General features: G+C 35.1%; 1 long non-coding RNA gene across 1 annotated transcript; it reads left to right on the top strand.

Annotated features, from left to right (window-relative positions):
- The first annotated feature begins 121 nt into the window (after nt 1–121).
- Nucleotides 122–1,233, top strand: LOC105637110 (uncharacterized). Its single transcript, XR_016322645.1, has 2 exons — nt 122–537; nt 734–1,233. It is a non-coding gene; the product is annotated as an uncharacterized LOC105637110 (long non-coding RNA).
- Nucleotides 1,234–7,279: the final 6,046 nt, after the last annotated feature.

Below are 7,279 nucleotides of genomic sequence, written 5' to 3'. Positions count from 1 at the left end.
CATATAAAGGCAAAAAATGCCTAAATATATAAATAGGGTCGAGCCCCTGTCATTATAAATTAAAGGAAAAAGGCTCATTTTGGCCTTTCAACTTGGTCCCCAAAATCAATTGATCCATATTTTTAACTTTCAAGCCAAATTTTTTGGTTAGTTAGCGTATTACAGCCAAATAGTTCAGACCTTCAGTAGGTACGAGAGCATGGTTCACATGCGGTCAAAGAATGTTTTTTTAAAAAAACAATAATTAAAGATGAAAATATTCTATGAATCGTAATTACAGTTAAAATGCTAATTTTGTTTCTCAAAATCCCTAAATTATCAAAAACCAGAACCTCTAACACAAAGAAATTCTTAATCAACTAGAGAACGAGGATGAGAGATCAAGGAAGCTCGCTTTCTAGAGGTCGATATTCAAGCTCACCCAACATTTGCAGTAATGGAGGTTCTCATCTAGAGCATGATTATGAGGGAGTGGCTCAATATTGTATACGTGGTTTGAAGGCTCCACGTCGTGTTTCTTGGACCGATAAAAACCAGGTAGAAAGATTTTATGCACGTAGGTTTTTGAAGGTAAATTTGGTTGTAATATTTTTTTGTTTTGATTTTATGCGTACAGGTTTTTAAAGGTAAATTTGATTGTAATGTTTTTTTTCTTTTGTTGAGAAACAATATTTTGTTGATATCCATATATAACAATGTGATGCTGTATGCTTATCTATTTATTTTTATCCAGCCTAGGGGATGTGACTTCTTTCAGAGGCATGATGCTAAGATGGATGATAGGGCTGTAGAATTGATTAATGAGCTGTCATCACAAATACATTGGAAAAATTCAGTACATGCCGGTGACTATTTGCAAAACAGTGGAAGTGGTAGATATGATAATATTTCATCTACAATATCAGGGGAGGTGGAAAACTTATTAATGGAGTTAAGGGAACAAAGGATCGAACTACAGATGATGAAGAGAAGAGAAATCTTCTTGTATTTTGCAGTTTACTTTAGTGTACTTTTGTTGGTAATGTTTTATTTAAAGATGTCTAAGCAGTAATACATAGTTGTGAGATGTTACCTTTTGTTTTAGGTTAATTATGTGGAAGTAAGAAAGAAATAGTGCTTTTTGCTGTTTGTTGATTAGGTGGAAGCAAGAAATGGTTGTAATTGAATATTGATCTTTTTTTAGGCTGCCTTAAACTGTGCAATGAAAGATTTGAGAGGGCTTCTTGTTTCCTATTTCTTGCTTGAATGTCATTTTGTTGTAATTTACACTAAATTGTACAATTACATAAACACAAATATCATATTATCAAAAGCAAAGTGAATAATAGAAGATTTAAAGGGATAAATTGCATAATTTTAATATATTAATTCTGCAAATATGCAAAATGTGGTTGTCTGCATAAGATTTGCTTGAAGGAATTAAAAAATACAGGGCAAAAAACAAAAAATGCCTTGAATCTGTTATGCCTTTCCTGTGTATCACCTGTCTTTCCTGTGTATCATCTATGCAAAAAGATCAAAACAATTCTTCAAAAGAGACATTTCTAAGCAAAAAAAAGGTACCCTAAAAAGTACTTAATCAACTACCAAAACAGAACAATCACAAAATCACACTTTAGAGCTTCATGGCTTCCAAATAGACCTCAATGGCCACATTGTCTGTCTTTTATTGGTTGGCTTCTTACGTGGAACACTCGGAAAAAGACCATATGAACTGTCTTGATTGAAGTCTTGGCTTGGGTCCATAAAATTGCTTGATTTTTGAGTATTTGGTGCCTCAGGTGCATTTGGTGTTGGAATGAAATTGAAATGTTGCAGATAATCTGAACCTGCAAACTGGGTTCCTTGCAATGAAGGTGCAATCGTTGTAGACGCTTGAGTATTAGAAGAATTCCCACAGATGAAACGTGCCCCTGCTTGAGTGTATGAACCATGTGCTTTGTTGTGCGCATAAACCATCTAAGGGGGTTCAGCTATTATTTTTCTTTGTTACTCAACAGGTATTGGATTGGTAGACTTCAAAATCTTCTCAGTCCACATACCTTGCTGCATTTGGATATAAAATAACAATACATAAGTACAATAATACATTAAATTCTCAGTCAAATACATGCAAAATAGTTGAATAATACAAATTCTATTTCATAGATTTCACACTTACATTCCAAGTGGCACTACCATCTGAACCATTATAATACAAACCGAATCCGAAGCTATTCATTCCTGTTCCTGCATTTTTCTTTTTTGTGGTGGCTCTATCTTTTTCTTTTCCCTTTCCTGAAGTGGCAGCTTGTGGTTCAAATTGTGGCTGTTGGCCTTGATTAGCAGGTCTTGAATTCTAATTCCTCCAACTGGTCTATTGACAGCATTTTCTGTTCTACCATAACTCCAATTTTTATTAAGGAATGGTGCAAATTCTTTGAGTGTGCTCGAATCAAGTGTAGGAGGTTGAACATGTATACTCTCCTGTGTAAGAAGAAAACAGAAACTAGTTATATACTCTTTTGTTCACAGAGATAATAAAAATACAAATTAAAGAAATCGTGCACAAAAGTCAATCAATCCATGAGGTATTCATATTTGGGCTCTACCAAGAAATAAGGATTATCTGTAAATTAAAACATATAATATTAAAAGACAGAATATAGTCATAAACAGAATGTATCAGTAGTGACCTGCGATGTATTTTGACTGAATTGCTCCTTGTTTTTGCAGCTACTTTTGTTGTGACCTTTACACTTGCATAATCAACAAATAATTTGTGTCCCTTTCTTTGAGATTTTTCCAGACTTCTTTGGTTCATCGAGGTCTTAGACTCTATTTCTTTTTGGCCTGCCTGGCATTTTCTTCACATCCGGAGGCAATATTCTAGGCTTTTCAGTCATTGGCTACATGTTGCTACCCTTCACAGGTTCAAGTGAAAAATTGTATGACAACAAGAATTTTTCTTGCTATAACATGCATCTACATAATCCAATATGTTTCCTTTTGAGTGATAAACAGCACAGATACAATGTGCACATGGGATACTAGAGAGATCACATGCCCTGCATGTGCATATTCTTTTAGCAAAGTCAGAAGTATGCCTATCGTTTCCTTCTGATACATCATATCCATGATTGCCATTGAACTCAACATGGCACTGACATGCCCTAACCATGTTTTGTTCCAACTTCACTATTGCTGCAGGACTTATGTCTGTAACCCACTTAGAAGCTTCTTTCCTTCTTTCAACTATCCTCTTCATCATGTCAATTCTTATTTCTTCTAGCATTGTCACAATATGCTTAGTCCTAGATTGCAAAATGTTTCCATTAAAAGACTCGCACATATTGTTATCCACTTTATCACACTTACTAGCAGTACCAAAATATGCTCGACACCACTTTGGAGGAGGCCAATTGAGCAATTCAGCAACTGAACCTGGAGCAAGACTATCCATGACTTTCAATTGGTCTTGAAATTGCTGCCAATACGTACTTTTTGAGCAAATCCAAAAATGTTTTCATAACTCTCCATTTTTTTTGCCACCTACTAAATATATGCATAGCACACCATCTGTGTTCAGCAAGAGGCAATTGATTTTGCACAGCATCAATGAGTCCCTAACAAATTCATTGACAAATGACAAGTTACAAAAATTATCAGAGTTTGATAGAATGTAACAAGTTACAAATTAAGACTTAAACGTAATAGACAAATCTAAATTCTACCAAGCTAGTATCTGACATTATAAAATGAGTTATCAGACAAGCATTTGACAAGTTGGTTCATCTTACAAAAGAAATTTTATTTGCAAGCTCTTATTAGTGTTTGTGATCAACTCTATCATCTAAGCCCAGAATCTGTGATGTTTTTATCTAGAAAAAACACATCCTATACAAATTATAGCATGCACCAGTCTGTTATTTGAAAAAATAAAGAGCAGTAAACCAAAAAAAAAAAAAAAAAAAAAAGCCTAAAAGATTGATATTTTAAGTCCAGCAGGCCATTATTTACACGTTAAACATTGCTTAAGTATAGAATGGAGACTGCAGACAGAACGCGAAAAGATTTTCAATGTTTTCATCATTCAGACAGATAAAAGCTGAAGTATTCCCTATCTTTAAATGAATGATGCAAACAAAAGGTGAAGATGCCTCCTAGTTTTCCTGAAGTATTCTCTAATATTGACCCTTCACTCAGACTGCTCATATATATATATTACTAAGCCACGCAATAAATATGAATTTTATGTTTGTTTTGCTACTGACTATTGCCCAATGGTGAAACAAATAGCAACAGCAAAAGCATGTTCTTAACAGGTAGTTTCTTGGATCTGATACATAAAAGTGTTCAATGATAAAATAGTCATGGACCAGCAAAAAAAAGTGAAAAATACCAATCAATGATTATGGTACCCTTGGATTGCTAGTGGTCATTTCCCTTCCATTTATGTCAAACGGTGGTTCAAAAATGGTAGAAAAGAAGAGAAAGAAAGAAAAGGAAAATTTAAAAACAAAAGCAAGCAGAGGCAGAGCAATGACTTTGTCAATTATCAAATGGGAATGACAGTTCTAGCTCAAGTAAATTATCCAGCTTTAAGGAACAAAAATCTGAAAACCATGACCATATTTAATGTCATAATTCCATTAATGATTAACCAAAAAAAAAAAAAAAAATTCAACTTAAAACAACCAAAATGAATTCAGGTCAACAAATGTATGAATCTGCAATCATTTCTTGTCTGGTGATTTTGATTTTGCTTAGTGTAATGTCAATAACATCACCTAGGTTTAATGTCAATAACAAAAACAATCTTGATAAGCCATTGCTAAAGGTTCTTGTCTAATTAATTATCCCTTAGTAAATCAACTTGCTGAGATACACACACACACACACACACATATACATACAAGACATTTCTCGGTAAAAGTTTCATTTACACTTGCAGAATAATAATATCTCCAATCCGAAGAAATTAGGCATAAAAATTGTACAAAAAGCAGCACATAGTCAAATAATTATAATATTAGTATATGCATTAAGAGAATTAGAAACCAAACCGCGAGCATACCCTAATTCATAATCAAAAAACCACATGGGAACTAGAAAACATGGAATAAGTAAATAAGTTGAGATCACGTCTGATTTATTTTTTGGATTTGAAAAGCAAGCAAATGGAACATGTTGAAAGAATATTTCGAATTTCTTTTTATATTGTGTGTTATATTTTCAATCTCTACATCACTATATATATACACAAGATTGTTCCAATATAGGAAGAGATCTAAATAGGAATAAACCTAAATTAGGAAAGACAATAAACCTAAACTAGGAAAGACAATATTGATTTTAATTACAAAGCTTTCAACACTCCCCCTCAAGTTGGTGCATAGATATTACTCATGCCCAACTTGCAAACCAAAGGATGAAACAGTTTGCTATTCAAACCCTTCGTGAAAACATCGGCTAGTTGCTCTTTTGAAGCTATATAGGAGACCTTTATAAGGCCTTCAACTATCTTCTCTTTTATAAAGTGACGATCAATCTCTATGTGCTTAGTTCGATCATGCTGGACTGGATTATTCATAATACTGATGGCTGCTTTACTATCACAAAACAAGGATATATTTGTTGTTTCAACCAACTTTAACTCTTCCATTAACCTGCGCAACCATAGGAGTTCACATATTCCTTGTGCCATAGCTCTATATTCTGCTTCTGCACTGGACCTTGCAACAACAGCCTGCTTCTTGCTTCTCCATGTGACAAGGTTTCCTCCAACAAAAACACAATATCCTGAGGTTGATCTCCTATCATCAAGAGAACCAGCCCAATCCGCATCTGTATAGCCTGTTATTGTCAAATGGCCATGTTTAGAAAATAAAAGTCCTCTACCAGGAGCTGATTTTAAATATCTTAGAATCCGATGCACAGCTTCTAAGTGAGACTCCCGAGGGTCATGCATATACTGACTCACTAAACTTACAGCATAGGCAATATCTGGTCTAGTATGGGCAAGGTAAATCAACCTCCCGACCAATCTCTGATACCTGCCAACATCAACTGAACTTCCCACTCCAGCTTGAAGCTTATGATTGGCTTCAATAGGTGATTCCGCGGGTTTACATCCCAACATACCAGTTTCTTTAAGGAGATCAAGGATGTACTTTCTTTGAGAAATAAAAATCCTTTTTTCTGATCTAGCAACTTCTATCCCAAGGAAATATCTCAACTTTCCCAAATCCTTAATCTCAAACTCCCTAGCTAACAAATTTCTCAAGTGAGTCATTTCTTCTTCATTATTTCCAGTCATCACTATATCATCAACATAAACAATAAGCAAGGTGATCTTACCTTTATGATGTTTGATGTTTGATGAACAAAGTATGATCAACATCGCTCTGCATGTACCCAAAAGAAAGCATAGCTTTACTAAACCTTTCAAACCATGCCCTTGGTGATTGCTTCAGCCCATATAATGACTTCTTCAGCTTGCAAACTTTTCCTCTGGTCTTGTCATCATCAAATCCAGGAGGAATCTCCATATACACCTCTTCTTTCAAATCACCATGTAGAAAAGCGTTTTTAACATCAAACTGATGTAATTCCCAGTCAAGATTGGCTGCACAAGACAGCAAAATTCTAATTGTATTCATTTTGGCTACAGGGGCAAAAGTTTCCTGGTAATCAACTCCATAGGTCTGACTGAACCCTCTAGCTACCAATCTGGCCTTGTACCTCTCAATGGAACCATCTGCCTTATGTTTAACTGTGAACACACATTTACATCCAACTGGCTTCTTTCTTGATGGAGGAGTTACAAGATCCCATGTCTCGTTTTTTGCCAAAACTCTCATCTCCTCAACCATTGCAGCCTTCCATTTTGAGTCCTGTAATGCCTCTTGCCAATCCTGTGGTATAGAAACAGAAGAAACAGACAAAACAAAGGCTCTATAGGAAGGGGACAGAGCATTATAAGAGATGAAATGGGAGATAGGATGTTTAGTGCATGTTCTAACTCCTTTTCTAAGAGCAATAGGAATATCAAGGTCATTGTCAGAAGGGCTGGAATCAAGATTAGGATCAGAATCATCAGGAATTAAAGAAGACTCACCAAGTTCTTGTTCGGCTGTATTTTCAGAGCCTGAAATTGGAGAAGACGGTTGATCAGAGGTCTCATGCTCCATGGTTGTATCTGTATTAGTCCGTCGTGTGTAGGTTTTCAAATCAGGTCTATCCAATCTTTCTAGAGGTTTGGGTTGTTCTCTCCTACTATCTATGTCTACAGGAAACT

The sequence above is a fragment of the Jatropha curcas genome, chromosome 9 (genome assembly GCF_041381405.1).
Source record: "Jatropha curcas cultivar XTBG-Jc1 chromosome 9, XTBG_Jcur_1.0, whole genome shotgun sequence".
Lineage (NCBI taxonomy): Eukaryota > Viridiplantae > Streptophyta > Magnoliopsida > Malpighiales > Euphorbiaceae > Jatropha > Jatropha curcas.
Note: the sequence above shows the minus strand (reverse complement) of the source record. Positions and strands in the feature narration are given on the sequence as shown.